General features: G+C 45.7%; 1 protein-coding gene across 1 annotated transcript in view; it reads left to right on the forward strand.

Annotated features, from left to right (window-relative positions):
• Positions 1-27,017, forward strand: part of SDCCAG8 (SHH signaling and ciliogenesis regulator SDCCAG8) — a 155,362-nt gene that overhangs the window by 109,277 nt on the left and 19,068 nt on the right. The gene's annotated exons all lie outside the window — the stretch shown is intronic.

Consider the following 27,017-nt stretch of genomic DNA (forward strand, 5'->3'; position numbering starts at 1 on the left):
TGGGGACATATCAAGGACAACGCCTGCATTTCTGACATGAGCAATGGATGCATAGTGGTGCCACTTACTGAGAACTCAAAAGCAGCAGGTTTGTGGTTGAGATGGTCTGGGTTTGGGATGAGCCCGAGTGCTAAGTGTTGGCCATGTTCAAATGCATCCATTAAATAAGCAGGTTATACAGTTATACAGTTTCCCATAGCTTTTTTCTTTCTTGTATTAATGTATTATCTAAATTATATACATAAAAGCCATTGACTGACGACACGAAGCTGCTGAATTGAACTATCTTAACGTTGAGATGGTTTTACACAACTCAGATCAGCCCTTAGGAAGAAATCAATCCAAACTGTAGTTGGTCATAATTTCTTGTCCTTTCTGAACTTGGTTATAAAAGTAAATGCCATCTAATCAGCTTGATTCCTTCGCGTCATAGAAATTCATTCAGAAAAGTTGGATGAATAGAAGAAATTTTTATTCATGGCCCCACATCTTAATTTATACTCTGTATATAACATCTGTATGTCTATGTCTAGATAATACTTCTAGATAATACTTCTAGATAAAGAGGCTCTTTCAAGATAGAAATGAATAAAACCTTGTATTTTCAATTCCTAAAATATCTCAAGTAGAGAGCGGTTACAGTAAACTTATGACAGTGTTTGGCTGACGCATAAATTTGGCTGTATAGTAAATAGTTTATCATGTTATACCCAGAGGTTATTTTGCATCTGCATCCACTGTGCTTCCTGAGACGGAGGGTTTGAGAAAAAGATGCTAGAAGGCTGGCAGTGTCGGGCAGATGTGTGTCTCTACCTCCGGCGACACTGGATGTAATTTAACTATAAAAACGTTGCAACCATCTGGAGAGCAAAGTGGCTGAGGCCTGGCGGGCCCTGATGGGAAGTTCGGAGGAGACCCGCTCGACTTCACAGGCCCTGGGTTTATATAAAGGAGGCATGTCAGGCAGTGAAGACGGGGCAGGCCGCTGGGGTGTGTCCGCAGCCCCCCCTCGGACTTTCAAATGTCACACTCAAGTGTGTCCTTGTGCCCGTGACACACTGCTGCCGGGTTTTACGCCCCTTCTACCTTCCAAGTAAAGCCCTGATTTTCACAGAGAACCTCATCTGTAGAAAGAACTTTTTTTTTTTAAAAAGCCACAAAGTCCTTTCTGCTAGTATGTGGATCTTACCTTTTTTTTAGAGAGAGAAAAGCTAAATTACAGCGTCACTGTCACAGAATCTTCCAACATGGAAAGTTAGCAGCTGATTTCTTGTTCACAAAGAAAAGCTTGCTAACGGCTCTGGACCACATTAGGGTCAGCCCCGAGAGACACAGTCCCCCCCCCCCGCTTCACAAAAGTGTTTGGCTGTGCACCTCTAACAGTTAGTGCGACTCGAGTTTCTGCTGGTTTGCTTGGCGCATCTCCAGCAAAATAGTCCATTAAAATTCAAATCCATTTCCTAATAATTGAGACAATCAATTTACATTAAACAAGGCCCGATTATAATTTCATGTACAATTTAAATTCTATAGAAAACAATCAGTGGGCAATAAAGAGGGACACTCATTTTGATGCAAAGGGATGTTTTTATAGCTGGCATAAACAAATCTTTCATATTTTCAAACTAGTTCCCTCTTTCTCTTTGGTGTAGGGGGACTCTGTTGTGTGTTTTTTGGATGGAGGGACAAGTGTGTGTCGGTGGCTGCATTTTTAGCGAGGAGCATGGCTTTCTCTCAGTGACATTTCAATGGAAAGGGTTGAGATGGAAGAAGGTAGTAGTAGCTTGCTTTTGGGTGCAATCCCTCTTCATAAAAGAGCAAAGGGGGTGCCCGGTGACAGTTAGGGGGCGACACCTTTGTGAAGGAGACCAGGTACCTACTGCTCCTTCAGAGGGGCTGGGGAGGATGCGCAGGGTGGGGGTGAGGTTGCCATGGCTGTGTCCCTTTGTGCCCAAGAGTTCCTGGGGAAGCTTCGGGCCCCCAGCCAGGGGGCTCCCAAGGCAGCCAGGCTGCAAGAAGGGGCCCCCCACCCCCCTCAGCTCTCACGCGTGAGCTCTCAATGAAACTGGTATTGTCCACCAGGGAATACTGTTAGGGGGAACATAGTAAAAATAATGACGAGATGGAAAACAAATCCTGCCGGAGCCCGGGAATGGAGTTGGCTTCCGCTGGCTGAGTCTGGCTGTTTCTATAAACGGTGCAGAATAGAAACCGGATGTTTGAAATCTCCCCCCCCCCCCGGGCTCCTCCCCCCCCACCCCCCGCCTTCCGCCTCAGTGTCAGCACACTTGCTATTTTTATTATTTTGTATTTATATTCTTATTTCTCAATATTTGCCGTTTGTGTGGGTAACACATTAATTTTTAATGAAATATTTTCAGACTCTTGGAATAGCTGAATCATAAAGGAAAACTTGAAATTGATATCGGCTCCAAGGCAGCATATAAACTGAACGTCGAGCTGCCACCTTTTCTCGTTCACAAAAGGCAAATGGGTGTTTTAAAAGATACGTACTTAGATCGAGATCTCTTATCTCTGTATCTGAGTTTAGTTGTGTAATTTTTGTGGCACAAAGAGTAATTCAGGCACCATTCTCATCATTAAAATGAAAGAAATATCAAAACAATACGTCAGGCAGTGCTCTTAACAATTTTCTCTTTATCTAGAAACACATATTTTTGTCAAGCCTCATGGCTGTTAAAGAAATTCACTTGTGACTTAAATTGAGTCTTGAGCTTAGTTTTTCATTTTAGTTCTGCTGCAGAGCTAAAGATTTCCTGAACTTTGTAATTTCAGCATTGAATAATTTTGTAATTTTATAATTTTGAACTTTATAATTATTCAGAACTGAATAATTTTCTCCGATCAGTAATTGTAGCTTTGTAGTTGCAAAATTAATACAGGAAATTATTTAAACAATTTTATATTGCATACTATTCCCGGAACTGCACCTTCGTAATCTACTTTGGAATAGTAAATTAATAAGAATAGTTTCTTGCAAAAGTTTTTATTATAGAAAGACTAAACATTTGAGAGGTAACATCTTGGAGACTCTTTTCCTCTTTTTGGATTATGAAGATATTAATTGATCAATGTTATGTTGGTAACTTAAGTCTTATTTTCATCATATATATTCTTTGTAACTAAAATTTCTAAATAACTGTACTTTACTCAAGGAAATTACTTACTCTTAATATTAACAATGAATTGATATTGAATGGCATTTTAAAGAGTCAGAAGAGACCTGGAAGATTATAGAGTCCAGCTCCTCTTACCACCCACCCCTCACCCTCTGTCCTTACCCCCAGCACGGACACTTCATAGTTGAGGAAACAGAGGCACAAAGAGGTAAGGTGACGCAAGCCTTAATTTGTGCTTTCTGACTTCTGGCCTAGTGTTTGCTACTGTACCCACCCACTAATGTATGTGTAGCCAGAAATAGGGAGGTGGCCTGGTACTAATTATCGGAGGGAAATTGTTATGTGCAGATAAATAATCAGATGCTCAGCAGAAACTGTCTTACCCCGTAAGCTCAAGGCCAGAAGCTGGACGGTTAATTGAAAAGGTCAGGAAATCCTAGCAAGGCTTATGTGACGTAGGTGTTGGGCTAAGACATTTCCCCTGTGGCCGGATCACCTGATTTGGAGTGCCCCTCGTTGTCCCTAGGAAACCCCACCGAAATTGCATCTTTTGGTTCCTCTGAACCAGCTGAGGACACAGACGCTTGAGAAGGAAGCTGCCTCCACGCGAGGTTCACATTCTACGGACCCCACTCCTCCCAGTCTTCTGGCCATTTCACGCACACCTAACTTAACAGCCTTTTCAAAAGCTCAGCGCTGTTGACTCTAAATTATTCTACTTTGTTCTCATAGACTCAGCAAACTCTTTTTTTAACAATCATGCCTCCAAGTTCACTAAAAATTAATTGTGCTTATGTAAGCAGCGTGAACAGGTTTGGGAAGAGACACGGCGACCTTGGGAAGTGCAACGGGCGGGAGCAGCTGTGCCCAGTGGGCTGGAGAGTGGCCGTCAGTGGCCATCAGTACTGAGTGTACCCTGGACATCGTTCAGTCCGTGGAACAGAAAAGGAAAGTGTTGGTTCATTAGGTGACCAGGGTAAGAGGCCGTCTGTCCAGAGAGTTTCTGCTGGGCCTTGGGAGGAGCTCCAGAGTCAGGCAGATGGAGACGGATAGCATCCCAACTAGTTTTATAAGAAGCTTCTGCATTGCATTCTCCACGCACAATTTTTCTTTTCATACCGAAGAGAGACCTGGGGACAGAAGAAAGGGGATGTCTGTCTTTGTTCCTTTTTGCTTTCTCTCCCCCGCCCCGAGCTGGGCCAGTGGAGCCTTCTTAGGCCAAGCAGACCTTCCGCCACTGCTTGGCAGCCACAGCGGTCGGTGGCCACGGTTCAGCCCAGAGAATCGCCCCTCGTGTAATTTCCAGGTGGCCTGCCCCTCAGTTGGGGATGTTCGGGGCCCTCTTCGGGGAGCTGACCTACTCCTTGCTTAAAGTCCTGAAAGGACTGCTTTCTTAGGGAAAATGCTACTGAAGATGCAGATGGTTTCCAAATGGGTTGAGATGAATTTTTGGATAAAAACCCCTGCCTGGTTTTGAAAGGGTGCTATGAATGCATGAAGTCTCTTTCCTAATCAAGGAATGAACACACTGACAAGTGATGAACATCTACCCTCTCTCTAAATTGGGCGAATATAGCCCTTCCATTTCTCCTTTTATTTATTTTAATTTTTGGTCCGAGCATCAGTTCTCTTTTCTTAAGTAGGTCATAGTATTTATCAGGATGACGATTATAGCACACAGCTGCTTTACCACAAGCACGTGCGATGCTAGCACCTCGTCCCCCCTCCCGCCACGTTTGCTGTGGCCCACAGGGGCTGGCAGATCCCACGCGTATTCCATGGACAATCAGTCCTGCAAAATGGTCTTTGAGAAAGGACTGCAGGATGTTTTAGTCTGGGGACATATTGTATAAGCTATCCACTCTTTGGAGGGTCTGAACACTCATTCATATAGTAAAAGCCTTGAGAAGCCTTAGAAATTACTCAATTTTAAAGTTTCAGTTGCCTTTAATTAAAATAATAATATACATAAATAATATTTGCAAACACCTAAAACTTTACAGGCAAGGGTATGAGGATGTGGCCCTGCAGGGATGTCTTTGGAGACATCACCATGCTCAGTGTGGAAGTGACCCGCTGTGGCGCTTCGTGGGGACCCGGATGGTTTCCCCCTGCTCTGTGATCCCCTCTCCTCCCTTCAGCCCTGGTTTTTATTTTCACTTTGCTTCCTTTCTACTGTAGTGTGAGGCCTGATTCCAAGTCCATGCTTTCCAACCCCGAGGCAGGAAGGGCTGCTCGTGGCCGGAGCCGTTGCTCACACCCCCTCTGCCAACAATGCGCGCCTGTTACCTGCAGGTGAAACTTGAGGCGCGACTGATCCAGGCCCCTGGGACTGCGTCAAGGAATGGATTTAGGGAGGAACAGGTCCTGGAGCCCTGGGCTGCCTGTTACCCCCACCTTGCCTGATGAGCAGAGAGTAAAGACCTGTTTTCCCCTCAGTTCGTGGGCTCACCAAAGGCCATTTTTGTTGTTGTTTTGGTCTCCCACTTTCTGAGGGCTGTAGCATCATTTCTGAATATATAGAGAAAGAAGATTGGTGTTTGTTCATTTATTAATTGGTTTATTCACTGTTTTTTGTTGAATTTATCGGCCTGACACTGGCTAACAAAATTATACAGGTTTCAGGTGCACACGTCTACAACACATCACTTGTACACTGTTATCACCTGCACGCCCCAAGTCCAGTCTCCCTCCGTCACCATTGAGGCCCCCAAACCCCTCCTCCACCTCCTTCCGCTTCCTTCGCCCCCAAGTCACCACACTGTCGTCCATGTCCATGAATTTTCTCCCCCTTTTTTTTTTTTTAAAAAAAGGTTCATTCACTGTTTATACACACACTGCTCAGGAATCTGCTGAGTGCCAACAGGTAGCAGGGACCTGAGCTAGGCTCAGAGATTAAAAAGATGCGTCCTACTTAACCCTTGCCTTGGAGAATTCAGTCCAGGCGCCCTGGCCAATGCTTCCCGGAGCCCGGGATGCCTGGCCCTTCTCTGCCGGGAGCCCTCGTATTTCAAGAGCCAGGTCAGCTGTCACCTCCTCAGGGAAGCCTTCCTTAACGCCAGCCTCTGCAGAACCCTTTGTTCAGACAAGGCTTTGATCAAGCGCTCAGGGCCTCACGAGTATTCCTGGAATGTCTGGCTCTTCAGCCCAGGAGCCCCTTAAACACAGGAAACACCCTGGTCACTCCGTCTCTCTCGCTGTAACCCAGTGCCAGGCACTTAATCAATGAGTACATGACCTTTCTTTCCTTCTAATCTTTCCCAGTCTCTCAAAGCTGTAGAAGGGAAAAAATGAGACCAGCCAGAGGTTGGTGCGTATGTACAACTTTAAAAAAATAATAATTTTACAACCACTTGTCTGTGTCTTCACATTTGGGGAAACCACTCAATATATGTGGGCCTAATTACTATCATTAAGTAATATAAATCTAAAGTTTTATTGTATAGTGATTTGCATCCAGTGAGCACTCAATAAATATTCATCACAACTATTAAATATGCTTCGATCTCATTAAGACCAGAATGGCCGCTCCCTCTATTTAGGCCACTTAACCGCTCGTTGTGTTATTAGCCGGTCCTTATTTTGCAAGGTCCGTAGGTCGTGTTTAATGGAGCTGCTAGTTAAGGTTGTTAGCAGTTACATAAATGACTTTGACTGTACGAGTTTTATGACAGTCATTTGGAATGAGTTATGTATTTGGAATGAGTTATACAGTTTCTAAGCTTTTGCTTTCCCCAGTGGCCTGATATATTAAAGAAAGATTGTTGAGTTGCGAATTTTGTATGAGTTTTGTGTTTTTTTTTAATCAGCTCAATTTGACATTTTACATAACGCTAGTGATTTCTGTATCACAGACAAAGGAGAGAATATAAAACTGAGGCTGGGAAACATGTCTCTTCCTTGACGTGGCCGGGCAGGACGGCCCTTGGGAAGATCGCCATTCTTGTTCAGAATATACCCCTGTGTCTCTCCCACCTTATGCTAATCATTTCTGTGACCCATGTCCCAAAGTGCTCCAGCTTGTCCACGTGGCCCCTGGAACATCGAGCTAGTGTTGTGTTCCGTATTTCTCATTTTGAATTAATGTCAGTGTTCACCTGCAGGGTTATCTGGCTGCATCAGAGGACCCGGGACTGTTTGGGGCCTTTCTTCCAGAGCAGGGAGCCCTAAGAGACTGTAGATGAGCAGAGACCAGGAGCCTCCCTGGCCCTTTGCCCTCACGTCTACACTCCCATCTCGGGGTGCTGAATCTCCCACTTCAGCGTGGAGTGAGTGACCCCAAGGAGATGTGTTTGGATCTGATCTCCAGAAAGCTCACATGAGAGCCAGTTTCAGGGTAAGATTTGGGGGGCTGGTAGGCCCCATTCCAGTTAGCTCCTCTCTCGTTTCTAGGTTTCTGTTTTCCAGCACTTAGTGCACTGTATCCGCGGCATTGTATGTCCTCTCATTAATCTGCGAGGTCTTCAGTGTGAACGTCTCATCTCGGAAGTTCCCGATAGGGACAGCTATGTGGAGTTCATGAATAATTCTCTAGGAAATGGAATTGTTTTCGTTTCAAAGCTGCAAGCTCATGGTTAGGGTTAATGTATGCCGATTCCATATGTGTGCTCAGTCTTTCCATCAACTCGTTGGGATTTGGATTACCTGGCTTTATCAGCTACTTTTCAACCCTTTTAAAGTCATAGTATGGCTTGGTCCATTCAAAACAAAAAACAGGCAAAAGTGGCCGAGCCCCTATCCCTGCAGGACCCAGAGCTAGAGAAAACATATTAAACAATGACCGAGCTCCACGATTCTTTCTTGTTCATGGGAGCGAGAGGTGTAGAGCCCTCACTCCAGCCCCGCCAGACCCACGGGGTAAAGATTTTAGGACACGCAGGTAGCAGCCCAGGATCACTAAAGAGAGGCACAAATCCAGCCTGGGAGATGCCGGGGAACTTCGAGGAGGAAAGGAGGCCAGGACTTGACTTCCGAGGCTGGGCGAGGCTGCGTGCTGGGCAGAGAGACCTGGAGGAAAGCTCTGGAGAGAGAAGTGAGCTCGCGTGGTGCAGGAGCTACAAACAGGTCAGGGCTGGTGGGGAGCAGGGGTGCGCTGGGGATCCTCTCCAGGGCTCTTTACCCTGAAGGATGGGGAGCCAATAGAGGATTTTAAACAGGGCACCACAGCGGATTTGCATTTCAAATAGCTCACTCTGGCGGCAGCGTGAAGGATGGATTCTAAGGGAGCCAGACAGGGAAAGTAGATGGGAAATGACGAGTGCTGGAAATAGAGGTGGAGAGGAGGGGTGGGTTGGAGAACTACTCAGGAGGTCAAATTGGCTAGTGACTGATGCAATATGAGAGGTAAGGGCGAGCGAGTATCAAGTAATTTCCCCTCTTACTGTTAGTACCTGTTTCTTTGATCTAAATCCCAGGGACATTGTTTCATCTCTCTGGGACTGAACCTGCAGAATGCCTTAAAAGCCAATGATTTTAAAATGACATATGCTGGTCATGTCTTCGTATCTTCATTTGGTTTAATTTTTCCCTAAAGCAGGACTACATTTTAATTTTCAAACGTACATATTGCTTATATCTATGGCCATTTTAACTAGGCTTATAGTTTTTACTCTAAGTACTTTAAATCCCAAGAAATGGGTGTCAAGAATTCTATCAGAAAGGAAATTGTGTCTGACTTATCAACTCCGAAACGTTGCCAATGGATAGCCTCCCTCACCTCCCAGCCGATCCCCTCTCCCTGCGGTACCATCTCCACATACCTAGCGCTGTCCTTGGTGCTAGGTACAGAGTCCTCCCTTACAGCAGGACACCTAACGAGGTAATGAAATAACTTGTAAATAAGTGTAATGATACTTCTCTTGGGCCAATCCTACCAATTAGGACTTCAAGCAGGATTATTCCTAAGAGAAGAACATTGAAAATAAACCAAAACATTATATCATCAAAATGTCTAACACCAGGAGATTCATTATATAAACAGGCTACATAAACTCCCTCCAATAGAATTCTAAAATTTCAATAAAATCAATAAAAGCACTTGTCGTAAGAAAAGTGTTTATTGACATGACAAATGTTTAAAATGTATCTCCAAGGGGAAATAGGATAAAAGTGGTGTATATTACATGATTCCATGTTTTTGCAAAAAAGAGATAGATTATAGATATAGATATAGCTATATAGATATCTACCCAAAATATCATATCTTCTTCACACTCTGGCTTTGTATCCCACACATGTGGACTCGGATTTTTCCCGGTGCCAATTTGTGTGTGGAACTCAGCATCTCCCTGAACTCGCAGAAAGATTTCATAGGCTCTGACGCCTGCTGATCAGCATGGCCTTTGAGGGCATTGAGACCCTTTATACCATACATCCCTTAGGACTACTGCAACTGTCTCCATCAATAAACAGGTCTCTCCTTCAAAGTCCTCTCCAGGCCATGTTTTCACTCGAACTTTTCCCCTCTCTGCTTCTCCCCTTCCCGCAACTTTGAAATTCTTTGCTTTCTCATGTTCTGGGGATCGCAGATTCCTCACCCCTCGTATGGGAATTCAGACTGGGGTTTACGCTCAGCCTTGTGAAAAAGTTGGCCTTGAGGCAGGGTTTGGTTTGACACCAGTGTGGACATCTGTCTCCTTTCCTCCCAGGCTGGACTCTGGTCACCAAGGCCATCTCCAACTCTAAGTTACACTCTCCTTGGCTGGCCGGAGGCCCCGGGCCAGGTCTGCAGGCTCAGCGAGGTATAAAAGGCCAGGTCTCCTGTCTCTTGGGTTAGAGGATATGCAATATTCTTGAATTTGACTTTCCCTTTGGCTTCGTTTAATACGGTTCATTTTGTTTTTGATGGTAGTTTGTTCTGTAGAAACCAGGCAGGGTGTTGCTCAAATAGTAGGCCTGTCTCAGTGTAACATATTGGCCCACTGAGAGCTCCGAGGTGTGAATCACAAACCCGTCTCTGTACATGTCTGATTAGAGTGTGAATGTTCTTGACGTAAGAAAATCCTGTTCAGAATGATCAGGTTATATCATTTGCCATCAATTGTAGTTTCAGATGTTAAGCTGGTAGAATAACTGGCTGGGCCTGGCTCAGTGGATTCCCTCCACTACAGCAAAATATTTTTTTTCAATCAGGTAATTCAGTCTCTAATCCAAACTGTACTTGGTTCCTTCCTTTCCTTCAGACTCTGTCTGTGACTGGGACTGTGTGTTTAAAGTTCAGCGTTGTGCGTGGTATCCCTGTGATGATTTGAGCTCATAAAATCAGCTGTTTATAAGAGCCAACCTGAGACCGATACTACACAGCAGTTTAGCAGCAAATTTCTACTCTGGGTATTTAACAATAATTGGGATCTTTCTATTGGCTTTGCATAAACTCGGGTTAGTAGTAAAATCTAAGTACAGCCCATTTGGCAAACTCTTACGCTTCAGTCACAAATTCGCCTCCCGATTGTGCTTTCCTCGCACCTAGCTCCGATCCTTGCCTGATGCTTTTTTAAATTCCCTCATTTACATACTGGGGTAAATTTAAAATGGGAACAGATGAAGGCTGCTAAACTTCCCTGTTTCACTGATGAACATGGTATTTGGCTTCAGCTATCTAGCTGTTATGTATTCAGTGACCTTTAAAACACGAATCAGATCCTTCTTCTCAAACACACCGCGCAGGGAGGGTTAGTATATTGTCTTCCCTTTGGGACGGTGGGTCCAAGACACGGGGGCCATGCAGAGGGCCTGGGAACCAACTGCAAAGGGGCCAGAATTCAGTTTCCTGTTCACACCTGGTCATCCGGGCAGAGAGGCCTCCAGCACCTGGAGCGACATATCCATCGAAATGCGTTTCCCCTTGTCCCGCAGCCCAGTGCCCCACGGCCTATGTCACTGCACCTCTAGGGCCAGGGTGTTAGGACGTATATTTTAAGTACAAGCAAGAAAAGAGGTAGCATGTTTTGAGTGGCTGATTCGGATTTGGCTCCTGCGGAGTGGAATATGCCATCTCGGTTTTTCTCGGTGCTAATAGTGATCCTGTCCCTCAGGGGAGCTAGTCTTTTCTCTGATACCTTGGAGAGATTGTCAAAGAGAAGCCTGAGCCTGGCGGGCCTTAAAGCGGTGAGACATTTTATTCAGGAGCCGTTGCAACAGGGACAGACACCTCAGTAGAGAACAGGGGTCAATTCCAAATACAGCAGGGACAAGCGGGGGGTTAGAGCCAAGGAGCAGGAAGGGGGAGAGCCGTAGATAGAAAGTTACTAAGAAGAAACATCAGGGGTCGGGGGGGTTCTGGCTAAACTGACCTTGCAGGATCCTCCCTGAAGGCTGGCCCAGGTGAGCACATGCCACCCCAGGGATGGCGAAGGGTAAAGGAACTTGATCAGGTACCGAGGCTGATCGATATCTAAGGTGGGGATTCTCTCTAAACTGACAGGTTCTTGCTAAAACTGGGCAGTGCAGGCCTGACAGGGGCGGGCATTGAAGGCCAAGCTCAGAGCCTAGTTGAGAAGAAGGTTCAGCGGTGAAATTATTAAGTAACTGGGCTTCCGAAAACACGCGCTCTTTCTGTAACCTGCACTGTCTCCTGGTTACAGGGACCCGTCTGAGCAGCTTGAGAAGGGCCCCCGTTTGTCCTGCATCTTGCAGAGTGAGCAACACAGCACTGTGACCACTGGTCTGCTCAGGATTTTAATACACATAACAGCCCCGGCCGGTGTGGCTCAGTGGGTGGGGCGTCGGCCCGAGGACTGAAGGGTCTCAGGTTCGATTCCAGCCAAGGGCACGAACCTGGTTGCAGGCTCGAAGCCCAGCCCCGGTTGGGACTCGTGTGGGAGGCAACCAATCGATGTGTCTCTCTCACATCGATGCTTCTCTGTCTCTCCCCCTTCCACTCTTTCTGAAAAAGCAACGGGAAAAATACCCTGGAGTGAGAATTAAAAATGATATAAACATAACAATCGTGCCATCCACCGTGCAGGTGTCTGGCTTGGTCGGAGAAAGCTTCCTAGAGCCGGAGGAAATGAATGCTTGATGACAGGAGTAGAACCCACCGTCGCATAACTTTGTAACAGCGTCCATTTCAGTCTCAATAAATCAAAATCAACATTCATTTGAAAGCGATATACACTATTTATGATCAGAAGGCCAACATTCCTGAGACAAGAAAATCTGGGGCACATTTTTAAAGAGAAGCGCAATTTTAAAAGGGAGCCTTTCTGTTTTCAGAATGAAGGAATGAAAAGTTTTAAAAACTATCGCAAAGAAGTCCCGGGGAGTGTTGAGTTTTCCTTTTCCCCCTAACATGAAAAAATGGGCCACGCGCTAAGCAGTTAATTGCATCTCTTCTGTCTGTCCTGCTCGCACTCCTTTGGCCGAGAGACTGGAGGCTCAGACTTAACAAATGACCCTAATTCACATGTCTCACTCCAGATTCAGCTTGATAGAAAGCCACGCTCCTGTCCTTCTGTTTCACTTCAGGCAAACCCAATATATTAAATCCGAACTTAAAAAATGGATTAGTTAAGTGGTCATCCTTCACTTAACAGCGTCATTTATTGTAGCAAGTTCCCCTTGCGATGCTTAGAAATGGGGCTCTGTTTATTAGGCCCCGCCGTTTGGGCCACGTTTCAAAGGCAGAGAACATCTGATAATGTTACCTGGCAAACCAGCAGTTTCAAATGTGTTTCCATGTTTGGTTGGACACTGTCCTGAGCCCCAAAGAAACAAAATAATGGGTCAGAACGGTCCCCGCACTCAAGGCCCTCGTGTTCCAGGAGCAGGGACCATGGCACAGGCCGAATCCCGTGCCCGGGGCTGGGGCTGAGCACAGGCTTCCTCTTTTGGCCTTTGTCACCCGTCGGCCTGGTTTGCTGGCTCCTCCAACTGCTTGTCCACGGGATGAACCAGAAGCGAACAGTGTTTATCTGCTCCCGTTTTCTCTCCTTGTTTGGTTCCCTGGGAGGAAAGCCTCAAGTTAGCCCTGAGAGGAGTGCTCAGGTCCCTTGGCCAGCGGGGAGATCCCCTCATTAGCAGTGGGGCTGGCCTGGGTCACGCAGGGGACTCAAGGTCGCCAGCCATTCAGGTTATTCAAAGATAAAACCTGGGGAGGGGGGGGCATTTCAGGAGGTTAGTCTGAAGAACCTGCAGAAATATAGTCCGATGACAAATATGGGGATAAAGTAGCAACATAAATGTATTTTTTTAATGGATGCCTCTAATTGTATTGAAACCAGTTTGGGAGAATCTGCTTAGAGAAAGTGATGAAAGAAATTCTAACGAGCTGTTAGCTGTGTCTGGAATTGTTTTCACTGCAAATACAGTATCTAAAGAAAACCAGTGATTTTAGCTTTTATTTTTACACCAATATGCCAGGGTCACAGGGAATCATTCCCAGCATTTTAAAAAGGCAGAGGAAGTAGTTTCCTTGTGTGTTTTGGGTGAGGGGGGAGGTTTGTGTGTTTCTTTTTCTTTTTTTCATCTTCTCCCCCTTTTTCTTATTGTGATTTTCCTGGGCCTTTCACGCCGATCTATTTAACTTTTTATTATAGAATTGGGCTGGAAAAGCCCGAGCTCAGCTAGAAAAATCTTTTGGTAGATACTATATATTTTAATCAATGTTAAGTACACTCAACCATGCTGTCTTTTAAAGAATATTTGTTTTTAAGGGTCTTTGTGCATTCATCAAGGGGGGAAAAACCCGACCAAATACCCTTTATTCAAATTGCAGATTCTAGGGGAACAGAGTGGCACAGAATATAGGGCTGAACTTCCAAAACAAAAGACGGGTAGTGGAATCATGGGCATCTGTCATACATGCTGGGAGCACCAGTGCTTCATGAGTAATAAACGGACCTTCTTTTCTGTCAGTTGCATCCTGCTTTGTAACAGTTTATTGATTATTTCATAATTTTTCTTTATGGAAAAGATCTTGTAAATATTCAAATTCAGTGAGTGCCTGTCCTGTTGATCCTGAAGATGTGAAAGAAATTTCATTCTCAGAGTCACATCAGCCGTGAAAATGATCAGAAAACTAAGAATAATTCATTTAAATGTCCCCATAGTTCAGTAGTTGGTTTGGGTTCCCAAACATAGTTCTTTCCTTTGAAATTGATCATTTATAGCTGATTTTTTTTTTACCCTCACCCGAGGATACTTTTTTCCATTGCTTTTCAGAGAGAGTGGAAGGGAGAGAAACACTGATGTGAGCGAGACACATCGATTGGTTGCCTCCAGCATGCACCCCGACAGGGGCCAGGGATGGAGCCTGCAACCGAGGTATGTGCCCTTGGCCGGAATCGAACCTGGGACCCTTCAGTTCTCGGGCCAACGCTCTAGCCACTGAGCCAGACAGGCTAGGGCTATAGCTGGTGGCTTTAAATGTCATATAGGAGCTCTGCAGAAAACACAGGGAGAGAATGCACCCTGCTAGGCTGTGCTTGGCCTGCCAGGGTCCATGTTTGTACCCGCTTCCCATTGTCATCTGGCATCACACACTGGGAAATAGTCTTTCAAATGCGGTGCGTTTATTTCTGAGCTTTCTGCTGGTGGCCGTCCTTGCACACATGTGCCACTTATAATGCTGGTGGCTGATGTCTAAGTCCAGTATCTAAGTCCAGTTTTTTGTTAGTTTTACGAAGTTTTTGTCCTAACACATTGACTTAAGTCACTCAAAATTGATTCTTAAAAGCGAGATCATCTCTGTTCACATCACTGCAACCTCACATGCGCTTTGTGAATTTCAGTTGGCACTTTCTAACCCTCTGTCACGTGGTTAACAAGGGTGGTTGTTATCATTTACAATATGAGGAAACCAAGAGACGGGGAATTTTTTACTTACACTGTGAGACAGCATTGCTGCTAGACTGTTGTTACGTGTTTTCTTTTTGGCTGCAATAACCAAGATCTCTCTCTCTGTCGGAAATATAACTGTCAAGTTCCTGGTGTGGATAGAGATCGACCCATAGGGATCTTCAGGACCCATCTCGACATGATAGCCCCTGGACACAGACAATACAGTGGTGAAGGCCTGTGTCCTGTACATGTGGACTCCCCCACTGTATTCCTGGGCTTGCTGAGTGTCTCAGGTGGTTGGAGTCAGTGGCCCATCGGCCCCTCTGCCCCCAGCACACCTGAGGGGAACCCAGCTCCCAGCGAGGCACTGCCTGTTGAATCTCATCGCTTAATTATTATACCTACTTAGAACATTGTCAGCTGTTGAGAAAAGGTAATTATCACTAGTCAAGTGAAAAACACTTTTTTGGCTGCCTTATGGATGCAGATTTTACTGGTACCTTGATACATAATGAAGCCTGATAGCAAAACTTTTGCTTGTCTCGTCTTCGAGCCACAGCTGTTTCCCTGCTAAATCGATCCCATCTGTCTTCCCTTCCGTAAAGCTGTAGGCAGCACAGCATAAGTACAGAAGCAGTTCAGTGCTATTTTGGATAAACATAGCTGAAATTTGAATCTTTGCCATTTGCGATGCACACATTTTGTTTTACTGCTGTAAAGAGAGCTGTCAAAATACAACTACATGGATAATTTACTAAAATACAGTCAAATAGAAGGCTGATCAAAGGCGGAGTGTGCTGGGTCAGTCTGACTGTTCCAGTCTGTGCCCTGAAAGGTGACCCCGACCTCGTGATCCCAGGAATGCGGGGTGGGGAGGGGGGAGGCACCGGAAGACTTTGTTGTGACCCGCAGCACGGTTTTCAGGAATTACCAGTTCCCTGCATCTGTCTGTTCATGAATGGCAGCCTTTGAGAGCCTTTAGAAGTCCACTTTCTTAGTCTCCAGGAACATTTGCATTCATGGGAACCATTTCCACTTTCTTGGCGCATCCTGTTGGGTTTGATCTACACTATGATTCTTCTGTGTTTTGAACTGTATGGCACCGAAACCTTCGTTACCTCGTGAGACAGTCTATTTCATTTCCACCCCTTTCCCTGTTTCTGGGCTATCAGTGCATATAAATGTATCGTTGTGCATGTTTAAAGTCAACGATACACCATGCTTATGAGTCAATGGATTTTTCTGTTTTTTAATGTTTTTATTGGTTTGAGAGAGAGAGGAAGGGAGAGAGAGAGAAATATCGATGTGAGAGTGGATAAACAAATCTTTACACTGCAGCGTCATCTGATCCCAGGCCAAAAGGTGCTTTAGAATCACAGTTAAGTCCACTGTGATGCTTATAATTCATTAGTTCATTCAACACGCACGCATCAGGCACGGTGCTGGACACTGTGGGTACCAAGAAGATTCAGCCCCTGCTCAGACGATCCAGTGTTTTAGTGCAGGAGACACAAAGGCAGTCATGACATAGGGTGATAAGAACCAGAGTGTGGAACACGCAAGAAGGAACCGGTACGAGGAGACAGAAAAGAGGAGCGATGCTTCGCTCCTCAGGAGATGCAGGGTGTGCGCAGGGAATTCTTTGGATTCTACATTTTGAAAGCCCATTTTAGACATAAGACCCAAGATGAGAAGCAGCCTGTGACTTCTGGTCGACCATCCTTAATGTTCCCAAGACCATGGCATGGTTCTGTGCCTTGTTGGGCCTCCTGACGACCCAGCCAGCTAACCTAGGGTGTCACTGTGGCTGTCCAGCCCCACGACCATCCCGACTCAAGCCACTTCCTACAATGCCTGTACAGCACAATCCAATTACAGTATGGACTTATAGGCAGGTTTTTATTTGGGGAGGAAAAATACCCATAAAAATATTATCTACAGTAGCATTACTCATTACACTTGCCATTTGGTGAGTTTTGTGCATTTTTCAGTAACCCATTGACACCCTCTCCCCATCTTCATGATGGTTCTAGAGCCTATGCCTTTGACTCCATTTGCACAGAAAGTGCTCTCTGCCGTCTGTGACAGCGAGGAAAAGACGGCCATTCTGCCAAATGGGCACATGCCCAGGAGGGCTATCTGAAGAGCAGTTGATGAGAACTCTTCCTACGTCTACAGGGAAGGCTGAACTAACCTTTTATTCAGAACCCCATGAAGAAAACTGAGTTGCCACTGTTGGGTCCTCTTGACCCGAAATTGCTAACACCAATTGATCAAAATGATGTTCAGAGGGGAACAAAAAAGTGGCCGTCAAGAGCTAACATGACTGATTGACAGCCGATCCTCGGAGTCATGTTTATTTTTGGAAATTCCAATTTAAAACATGTGTTGGTATTTGGTGGTCCTTTAAATTTTTTTCTGAATGGGGTGCACTTAAGCTTTTCACTTATGCTAATGGTTTACAGGGAGCTCACACACTTGTTCCCATCCTCTGGGGTGGGCTAGTTGCTATGTTGTGAACTTTGACCTTTGCATCTGCCTCTGTTTATTTTCATGAGGGGTCACAACCTAGTGATTCTGTCTGGTGTTCAAGCAAATGACTGCAAGCTCTTGGTGGATTCATCTAGCTGGAATTTGATATGAAAGGGACCAAGACCAATGAATAGTTGGCTGAGACTACTTAATATTTTAATGTGCAAGGAAGCCTGCTACCACTTAGTTAACTGGGATGCCAGGGAATTACTAAAAAAAAAATCCAATTAATACACATTATTAAGCATATTTACACACACTGAACTATTTCAAACCAGTAATGCTGGAATAAAGACAAAATAATACTGTGTATTTACATAACGCCGTAACACCTTTCGTTAGAAAAATCGCAAGCCTTCGCTAACTTCCTAAACTGCACAACACCCGGCGAGGTGTGTAGGAATTAAGGTAGAACAATAAATAAGAAGTGGGCGAAGGGAGGAAGGGAGCGCTCGCAGGGGGTGAGACTCCTGCTGGATGACCCCTTGGCATTCCTGCTAAGGAAACAGATAGAAAATACCTATAAATATCACAGGCAGTTATGGATCGCTCTGCTGCTTTATGCTGCTGTTCATTGTCTTTCCAACGGGGACTGAAGTCTGTAGATTATTTGAATGGAGTTGGCTGGAGGGATGAACTGAAAAGATCCAGAGTGAAATCGATGCTGGACTATGACAGTGACTCCTAATCTGGTCACTTGATTCATTAACTTTCCTCAACTAAATATGATTTTCTTTATTTTTCCCTTAGCCAGAATTTGTTTATTAGAGTCTGGCCACCCATTCTCTGGAAATGCCTAGAGGCAGCCAGCCCCGTGCTAGTCAATGGGAAAGGCGCTGGTGAGCCCCGGTCTCCTCTGGGAGGGTCAGGGTCGATGGGAACAAATTGGAGCCCAGCCCTGCCTCAGTGGCTGCCATGCCCAGCACCCCCCATAGCAGGCCTGGCCCAGCACAGGGAGCCCAGAGCACTTCCCAGGACTTCTGGGGAGCAACTGGGGCAGGCCCGGAGCTTGGGGCAGTGCGATGCCAAGAATGAACACAAGAATACCAGTGGACCACCATGAACACGACAATATCAACAGGCCAACGGGAGTGGTGAATTTTGCATTTAGATGTAAAAATTGCATATCTTACCATGTCTGAATGAATTCTGAATTGAATATTCTATTGGATGTTCATAGAGTTAGTGCTGGGACTTTGTACTCACTCGCTTATGCTACACAGCGGATTTACTCACCTGATCCAGGAAAAAGAGGAACTTACTCTCTCTCTCTCTAAGTCTTTCTCACAGTGAAGTCTTTATTTTGGCTTAACCTTTCAGATTTTGGGATAATTTAGGTATCAGATCCCTATGATAGGACAGCTTTCAGACACTATAATTTAAGTGTCTCTGAAATGTAATAAATAGAGCTTTGTCTGGGTTTGGAAAATAACGTTTTCTTCCCAGACAGCTGTTCATTTGTATTAACACTTTTCTCTGTCTCTACAAGGCAGCAGTTCTTTTTTATATATAACCTTGTCACCCTGTTCATCATTACTAGCTGTGTGCAGTCAGTCACTGTGATTGTTTGTGCTGTCCCTCGGCACCATGGGCAGGTGACGAACCTGACCTCAGGTGCTTCCAGAAAAGATGGCACTCGCTTTGCCCTGTCCTATTCCAGGTGGGACCATCACTGTACATCCCAGTGAGGCTGGCTCACTTCACTGCTTTTCCAACTCACCTGAGGCTGCTTCATTTAACACTGAATGCATTGTGAACAAGTCTTCACCCTGGTCTTGAATTGGCGAAGCAAAGGATCCTTGGTTTTTTATTTTGGGGGGCTGCCAATTAGCCCCGAAAGTTGCAATTTATGAGGCTCTGATGGGGATGGGGATAATTTATAATGAGCTCTGGCTACAGTGGCCACCAAAATATGTTAGAGGCCATTCCCTCCCCTCCAAGAGGTCACAGTCCAGAAAAGACCTTTGCAAATTGGGGAAAAGAAAGCAGAAACCATGTGTGTGGGGATATTATATATCCTAACAACCATGTGAGGTAGATAGGCGGGGCAAGTAAAATTATATTTTACTTTGAGGAAATTTGGGCTCAGAGAAAATAAATGCCCCCAAGTTCCCATGGCTGGTAGGCTGGGCATCCTACCTGCTCCTACTTAATGTCTCTGAGCATCATCGTGGGGAAGGTGTTTAAGAGTGTGTGTCTGAGCACAGATGGCTTGGCTTCGAACACCAGCTCTACCACTTCTGTGCCGTTTGATTTGGGACGAGCTACTTGCTGCGAGCCTGAACGCCTTCAGCTATAAAGCTATAACAGTATGTTATCTGTCTCACAGGGTTCTTAAGAGGATTACATGAGCTATTACACAGAAATGTTGAGAACGCTGCCCGGCTCATAGTAAGTGCTCAGCAAACATTAGCTATGTGAGGTGCTAAAATTACGGGGAACAGTGTGTACTAGGAAATCAGGACTTGTATTACACCCCAGGGGGTGAACATGAAATAGGCCCTATTCAGAGTGGACAAGCTGGCTCCGGAAAGCACACCCAACCACGTCCCATAGGGGAGGGCGATCCTACCCAGGCCCTTAGCAAATTTAGAATCGAACAGTATTCTTGTTCGCACGCTACACCCCAGGACTATTCCAGCCTCTGAAATTAATGAAGGACAAATAATTTACAAAGTCTGCCTCCGGGGACCTGGTCTCACTCTCAGTGGGACAGTTATTATGCAGGTGTCCGCTCCTGAGAAGCCTTCAAGATTTATGTCCTTTAGCTTTGAAACCCGGGGGCACCTTGCGCTCATACAGCACTAAATTGCAAGTGAGACACCTCCATTCACAATCTGTTGGGCTCAGGCCCCCCTGGAAACTGCCATTGACCACTGCCTGAGAGTGCAATCAAAGGTTCATGGATTTGGAAGCATCGCAGTGATAGCAAAGGCCTTGGTTCGTGCGTCTGAAATTCTGTTCTGCTCTGAGCTGCGTTGAAGTCAGCAATGCACTTAGGAGCCTGGAAGCTGTGAGAGTGGAGGACAGACCCTGTGGGGGGACTTGACCCTCAGATACCAGCCCAGGTCCAGTCAGATGGAGGAGATGAAGGGAGACAGCGAGCAGGGGGACCGAGAAAACCCCACCTGAGGTTACAGCCCCTCGTCCCACTGCAGCAGGAGTGGGAGCTCACGAGAGCAGCTCGGCGGCTTTATTTGGAGAGCTGTCTGGATAGGCACATATGTGCACCATAAATCCAGATTCCTGCTCACACGCTCCCATCTCCTCGTGTCGGCATCTGATCAGCCTCCTCCAAATGTTCTAGCATCCCTAGCAAATAATTTTGATTTGGAAGCCTTCGACTGATAGTTAATGTTTATGGAGAGACTATTCTCTTGATAAGAAATTCCTGACGATTTCGGCGATGTTAAACTTGATTCCATACATATAACGGCAGCTTGGTTGGTGTGGGTTTATGTGTGCGGTGCATCGGAGTGCGTATGTCCTGTCCTGCCACCTAATAAAGGACGCTGCTTTAATTTTTCACGAGTGTGAGTGTGGACACTGGAACCACGGGCCCTGTAGAATTTGGAGGCTCACATGGGAATCTGGCGAGGACAAGCATTTTCTACGCTAGGAAACTTCCTTGTCAGAAGTCCAGTAGCTTTAGATACAGTCCATCCAAGGATATTGTGCTGTGCACATGAGCAGAGAGAGCTAGGCTTTTAGTCCTGTCTTTACTGTTTTACAGCTATTGTTAGGATGGTGGGTTTGGAAGACAGGCTGGAACTGTGTTCTAGCTCGGCCACTTACCAGCCGTGTGAATTTAGGCAAGATATCAGTAGCAGCTCAGTCTGTCGTCTGTAAAGTAAGGATCATAATATCAATAATACCTCTTCCAGGATCTTTTATGCTTTGGGACAGCATGGAGGGAACTAGAAAGTATTAGGCTAAGTGAAATAAGCCAGTCAGAGAAAGACAAGTGCCACATGATCTCACTTATGTGCGACTCTAATGAACAAAATAAACTGATGAACAAAATGGATCCAGAGACATAGAAGCATGGAACAGACTGAGGGATCTAGAGAGAAGGTGGGGAGGGGGGGAGAGATTAAACAAAGAATTTACATGTTTATAAGCATAACCCATGGACACAGACACTGGTCTGGGGAAGGCCTGGGGGTGGGGTGGATGCAGGGTGGAGGGGATCAATGGGGGTAAAAAGGGGACATCTGTAATAAATATTTTCAACAGTAAAGAAATAATTTAAAATAATAATATAATACCTCTTCCAAGTGTTGCTGTTGTGATTTTAAAATGGCTGGGAAAGCACCTAGTGTAATAACTGCACATAGAAAGGGCTCAATTAATAATAATAATAATAATAATAATAATAATAATGGCTCATATTGCTTATTGCTTTAGTTGTTTTATTATTGAGTCTTAATTGCACCATTGATTGAACAGTAGAAACACTTCCCAATGTTCCAGGGATGTTGTCAGAGCTGAATGAGCTAATGTGGATGAAAGCACTTTGTAAATGCTCTGAAACACTATTAAAAGTAATAACAGCCCGGCCAGTGTGGCTCTGTGGATTGAACGTAGTCCCAGGCACCAAGAGGTTGCAGGTTTCATTCCCAGTCAGGGCACATGCCCAGGTTGCGGGTTTGGTGCCCGGTAACGGGCTTATGGGAGGCTGCCAATCTTTGTTTCTCTCTCATCAATGTTTCTACCTCTCACTCCCTCTCCCTCTCTAAAATCAGTAAAAGCATATTTTTAAAAAAATAAAAATTGTATTTTCATATTTTGAAAATCTACCCCAGTGCAGTGCAAGGCCCCTTACAAACTATCTCTGATTCTCACAACAGTCCTATGACATGGGTAGTGTCATTTTATATTGGAAATGAAACAGGATTAAGGAATTTGCCTAGGATCATGCTTGGATTTCAACCTAGATTTTTTAAAAATTTAAACTCATCATTCTATATAGCCACATCTCAATAATAATAGAGTTGTTAGTAATAGTTAGTTGTTCCTGCTGATAATCTTATCTAGTCTGGGCTGTTGTGTCATTGTGTGGCATAGCACACACCACATGCATTTTATATTAAAATGTAATTATGAAACACACTTAACAGTACTCACTCACAAACTTACATGTGTATCCACCCACTGAGCCCTAGACAATGCAGGGAGTTCCACAAAGGACCATGTGAGCAGGTGCTAGGCAATGGCAACGGGGTGTGAATACATGTCCAAGGTGAAGTTTGAAGGGCATACTTTAACGGATGCATTCTGATATTTTTATTATCATGTTCAATGCTTTTTTCCAATCACTCCTCCTGTTCTTATATTTCAGTTTCACAAATTTTCGTTGATATTGTAGATTACAAATAAACGAAATTTACCATCCGATGCCCCTGCCTGCATACAAATTATAACTAGCTTACTGCTCGCCCGCTAACAGTGACCTGCTCCGGGTGGCATCCTGGGCCCTGGGTGTATCCATAGGGAATGTATGTCAGTGGACCTGCGCCCCCTGGAATCCAGGGACTGTAGTGAGCTAGGCATGGCTTTGGGCTTGGCACTTATAGCTGCATCGCCTTGATAAAGCTTTCTGGGATTTTTCTGTTGTCCTTTGTTTCTTTTTTTTTTTTAGTTCTTTCTAAGCCTCAGTCTTCCCATCTGTTAAATTGAAATAATACCTCTTAGAGTTTCTGAGCAGTAAAGGGATATTTTATTTAATGTGTTCAACACTCAAAAGATGTAGCTTCCTTTTTCCCTCATCTTTATATTAAAAAAAACACACACACACACAAAAAGCCTGCTTTTGCAACAGTGGAGTGTGCGCTTTGCTCTTTTGCTGTTTCCTCTTGCCAGTGACTCGGGAGACCATGGATGGTCAACCAACACATGGCTCAAAGAAATTTATAAGACGATCAGAAACGTAGCTTTTCACCTGTGACCGAGATGGTGCCATCAGCGGGGCTGTCCCAGCTGCAGAGCGCCCTCCCCCCAGGCCGGGAGCAAATGTCCCAGCTGCCCCCGCGTGGCAGGGACTACCAGAGCCGCCCCTCACCCCCGATTTTCAGGGTCTGGGCCCCTGAAGCCAGCATCCTGGCCTTGACCACTCACGTGTGTCCACCAGGTTGAACTTTTCGTTTGGAAGAAAACCGTAATTTGTCACCTGTGCCTTTTTGATTCCTGGCCTGATAGAATATTTTAGAATATCTTTCTGAGGCTCCCCCCCCCAGCCCCAACTGCTCTGAGTTACAAGTGGCCAGATTTCAGTCATCAGGAGAGTAGAATGTATTATTTTTTTGCAGCCTGTCTTACTGGGGGCCGGATTCCAAGGAGGCAGCCCGTGTGCTCACAGGCCAGGGGAGCCAGGATTTCAACAGTGTCAACAATCTTCGCTCGTCATACCAAAAAAGCAGCGTGTCTCGCCGACTTATTAGCATACAGCCTCACGTGCCTGCTAACAAAGCCCTCTCTGGGTATCTGCTAATTTCTCAGCTAGTCCGTCTTCCTTGACCAGAAAGAGGGGAACTAGCTCAGCCAAGGGTGCTGTCCCTCTCCCACAGGAGGACAGCATCCCAAGGGTCCCCGGAGGGAGAGCTCTGAAGTGGTTTTTCAAGTGCTCACCCTTGGGAGAAAGGGGGACCCTCCAGCCTTTGTTTTTCTAATCTTGTTTCAAATCATTGACAAGCAAATAAATCGCCACGTTGTCTAGTTAAAAATGATGGAGCCTGAATCCTTTACGCTCATCCCTTTCACGGCTTTATTTAGCCAGAGAGCTTGAAAAGAAATCGCTGCCCGGGCAGAGGTCCACACGGGTGCCCTCCTCTCGGTCTGCCTCCAGCCCCCTTTTGTTGGGGGGATGGAGGGAAGAAGAAACGTACAAGCAGATGTGCTGCTAGATCTACAGGCTTCTGCCAACCATATGGCGTCTTAAAGAAAGATGGTTGGAGCGTCTGGATTAGCAAAGAGTCGGGATGGGGAGCCATGTGTCGTGTTGGGACAAGCAGTTGTTTGCGCTCCCTCTGAATGGCTTCAGGAGATTGTGTAATGGAACAAATGGTCCTGCGAGCCCAGGAACAGCCTCGCCGCTGCTGGAGAGGCAGTTGGCCCTCGGGCGGGTACTGCTCCCCCCTTAATATTATCTCTTCTTCTTCCAATGTTCCTCAGACTCTGAAAATTGACTCAGAACTTTTCAACTTATAATTACTCTCGTGGGCTCTCCCCATCTCTGTGTCTGCCCACTCTCTCTCTCTCTCTCTCTCTCTCTCTCTCTCTCTCTGATCTGCTAATTAACAATGCTCCCTCTGTCCTCTGCAGGGGTCCGGGCTCTGCACACCAGCCTCCAGTGGAGCCTGACAAAGGCCCTTCTGGGGAGCTTGCCCAGCTAGTGGGGGGAACTGCCCTCCCACCAGAATTTTCAGCAACCCCAGGAGATGGAAAATCTTTTATTTCTTCGCGAGTCCACTAAGAGTTTTATGCGGTGCCAGGTGTCAAGCTCATGAGAGGCGTGACCCTTTGCTATTTTGGACCTTGTGTGTGGCATTTAAGAAAGTATACTAATTTCATCGCAGGGGACTCTTTGGACATTTAGGTCACACATGCCATTCACTGAGCTACTCCCCATAAAAAACGTAAATGTAAGTGTAAGAACTGAGACACTGTGTACTCTGACCATTTGTGTTGGGAGAGGCTGAGGCAGAAGGAGCCTTGGGTCCTCCCAGCAAGAGATCTTTTTCCAGTGTGTTCCCTTTGCCAAGCTCTTTGGGCCTTTCAGCTACATTTTAGGGCCACCACCTTCTTCTGCTGTCATTTCAGGGCCGTTGCACATACAATGTAATATCTTCAGCTGCTAGAAAGTTAGGTCCGCCTCCTCGATGGGATCCATAACGAACCCTGGGGCTCCAGGTGCATCACAAATCGCGGTTAATGGAAAGTGAAATGAGCAGTTGATTCTGTCAAAGAACCGGCCCACGTATCTGACCACATCATGCCACCAGTGTGAGCACAGTGGTCAGTGGGAGTCGCTGGTCAGCGCAGGCTTAGCTGCAAGCACGGGGCCAGCCACCCCGCCCTCTCGCAGGCCGTGAGCCCACCTGCTCAGGCCCCAGAGTGGGAACCAGCACCCAGGCTCCAGATGAGTTAGGTGCGGTCAACTGGAGGGAACAGGAAGCTGCCGTGTCTTCTACAACCTCCATCCAGGGCACTTTGAGCAAGAAAAAAAGACATTCTCATTTATGTTGCTCGGTAACGATAGAAACGCTTCCCCCAAAAGACATAAATGAAACCTAGAGCAGGTGTGACCAGGTAGGTAAGAAGGGCACAGGTTCTAGAATCTCAATGTCTTCCAGCTGCCTTCATTTTTATGAACTTGTAGCTGATGCAAATGATTTTCACTGTCTTTAACAAGGTCACCTGAGAATCACTTGAAGGCTGTTACCAACTTCTTTAATAAATAGCTGCTTTCTGAAAGGATGTCACCTAGTAATTTCAGATAAAATTTCAATTATTTCAATTGAAATTCTGCTATTTCAATTATTCCTGCCTTGTATACACAGGTTAAAAATATATTTCTTTTTTCTTCTTATTTCAAAGCTGGTTTCATTGTGAACATGTTAAGTGTTAGATCTTTGCCTCCTGAATTTATGTTGGGGGTGGGGGGTGTCAATGGAAAGCACAGTGTTGATGGTTATCTATCAATTGGAAGAAATTGCCACTGCAATCCGCTTTCCCTTCCAAGCGTCCGTGGTCCCAAATTTGTCAGCATTAGAACTTGTCGAAACAATGCAATTAAACTGCAACATATTTCCTAACATTCTTAATTAAGACAGTAACCGAAAAAAAATGTGGATCACCAGAAGTTACTGTTTTTATCGACATATTTTTCTTTCTTTCCCGCCACTATCACATCCCCCTCCCCCCACCCCTTTGCTTTAAATGTCTGATGTCAGTTTCATCCACATGTACATTATGCACATGGCACCGAAGAAACAAAGTAAAAAACTCTCTTAATTCCGAGCTGCGTGCCCGGCGCCACATGCACTGTCTGTTACACGTCGCCCCTTCCGAGTTCATGCTGGGAGGTTCTTTTTAAAGGCGACGCGTTTCTGGAGGGAGAGAGCTCAGGTTGGGCAGATTGTGTTAGAAAAACCTCGCTGTCTCCGAGTGGAATTAATACCCTGATTATTCCGTGCAGGCTCGAATTGGCAGCGCGTGCAGAAGTTCAAGTGTCTGGGAATTGAGATGCGGAGAATTCGGGAGAATGAGCAGAGACAAAGAATGGGAAGTAGGGTTTCCAAGTGACACTGACGGTGACTTTGCGAGGAGGGAGAGGGACCTCGAGTGTCAGCGACTGTGTCAAAAAGCGGCACTCACAGTGTTTCATGGGCCACGAGGGCCTGTTTCCCGGGGCACATTTTCAGGATTGATCAGAAAAGTCAGTTTAGTTATTGCACGAGAATGGGAGAAAATATAAAGAGATGCCATTCCCAGCGCCACTGAGCTTCCATGTCCGTGAGCTCCTAAGATCTCTGCCCGTTTCAGTGGAGTCCTATGAGCTGAATCGCC

Source organism: Miniopterus natalensis, chromosome 21, assembly GCF_054644295.1.
Source record: "Miniopterus natalensis isolate mMinNat1 chromosome 21, mMinNat1.hap1, whole genome shotgun sequence".
Taxonomy (NCBI): Eukaryota; Metazoa; Chordata; class Mammalia; order Chiroptera; family Miniopteridae; genus Miniopterus; species Miniopterus natalensis.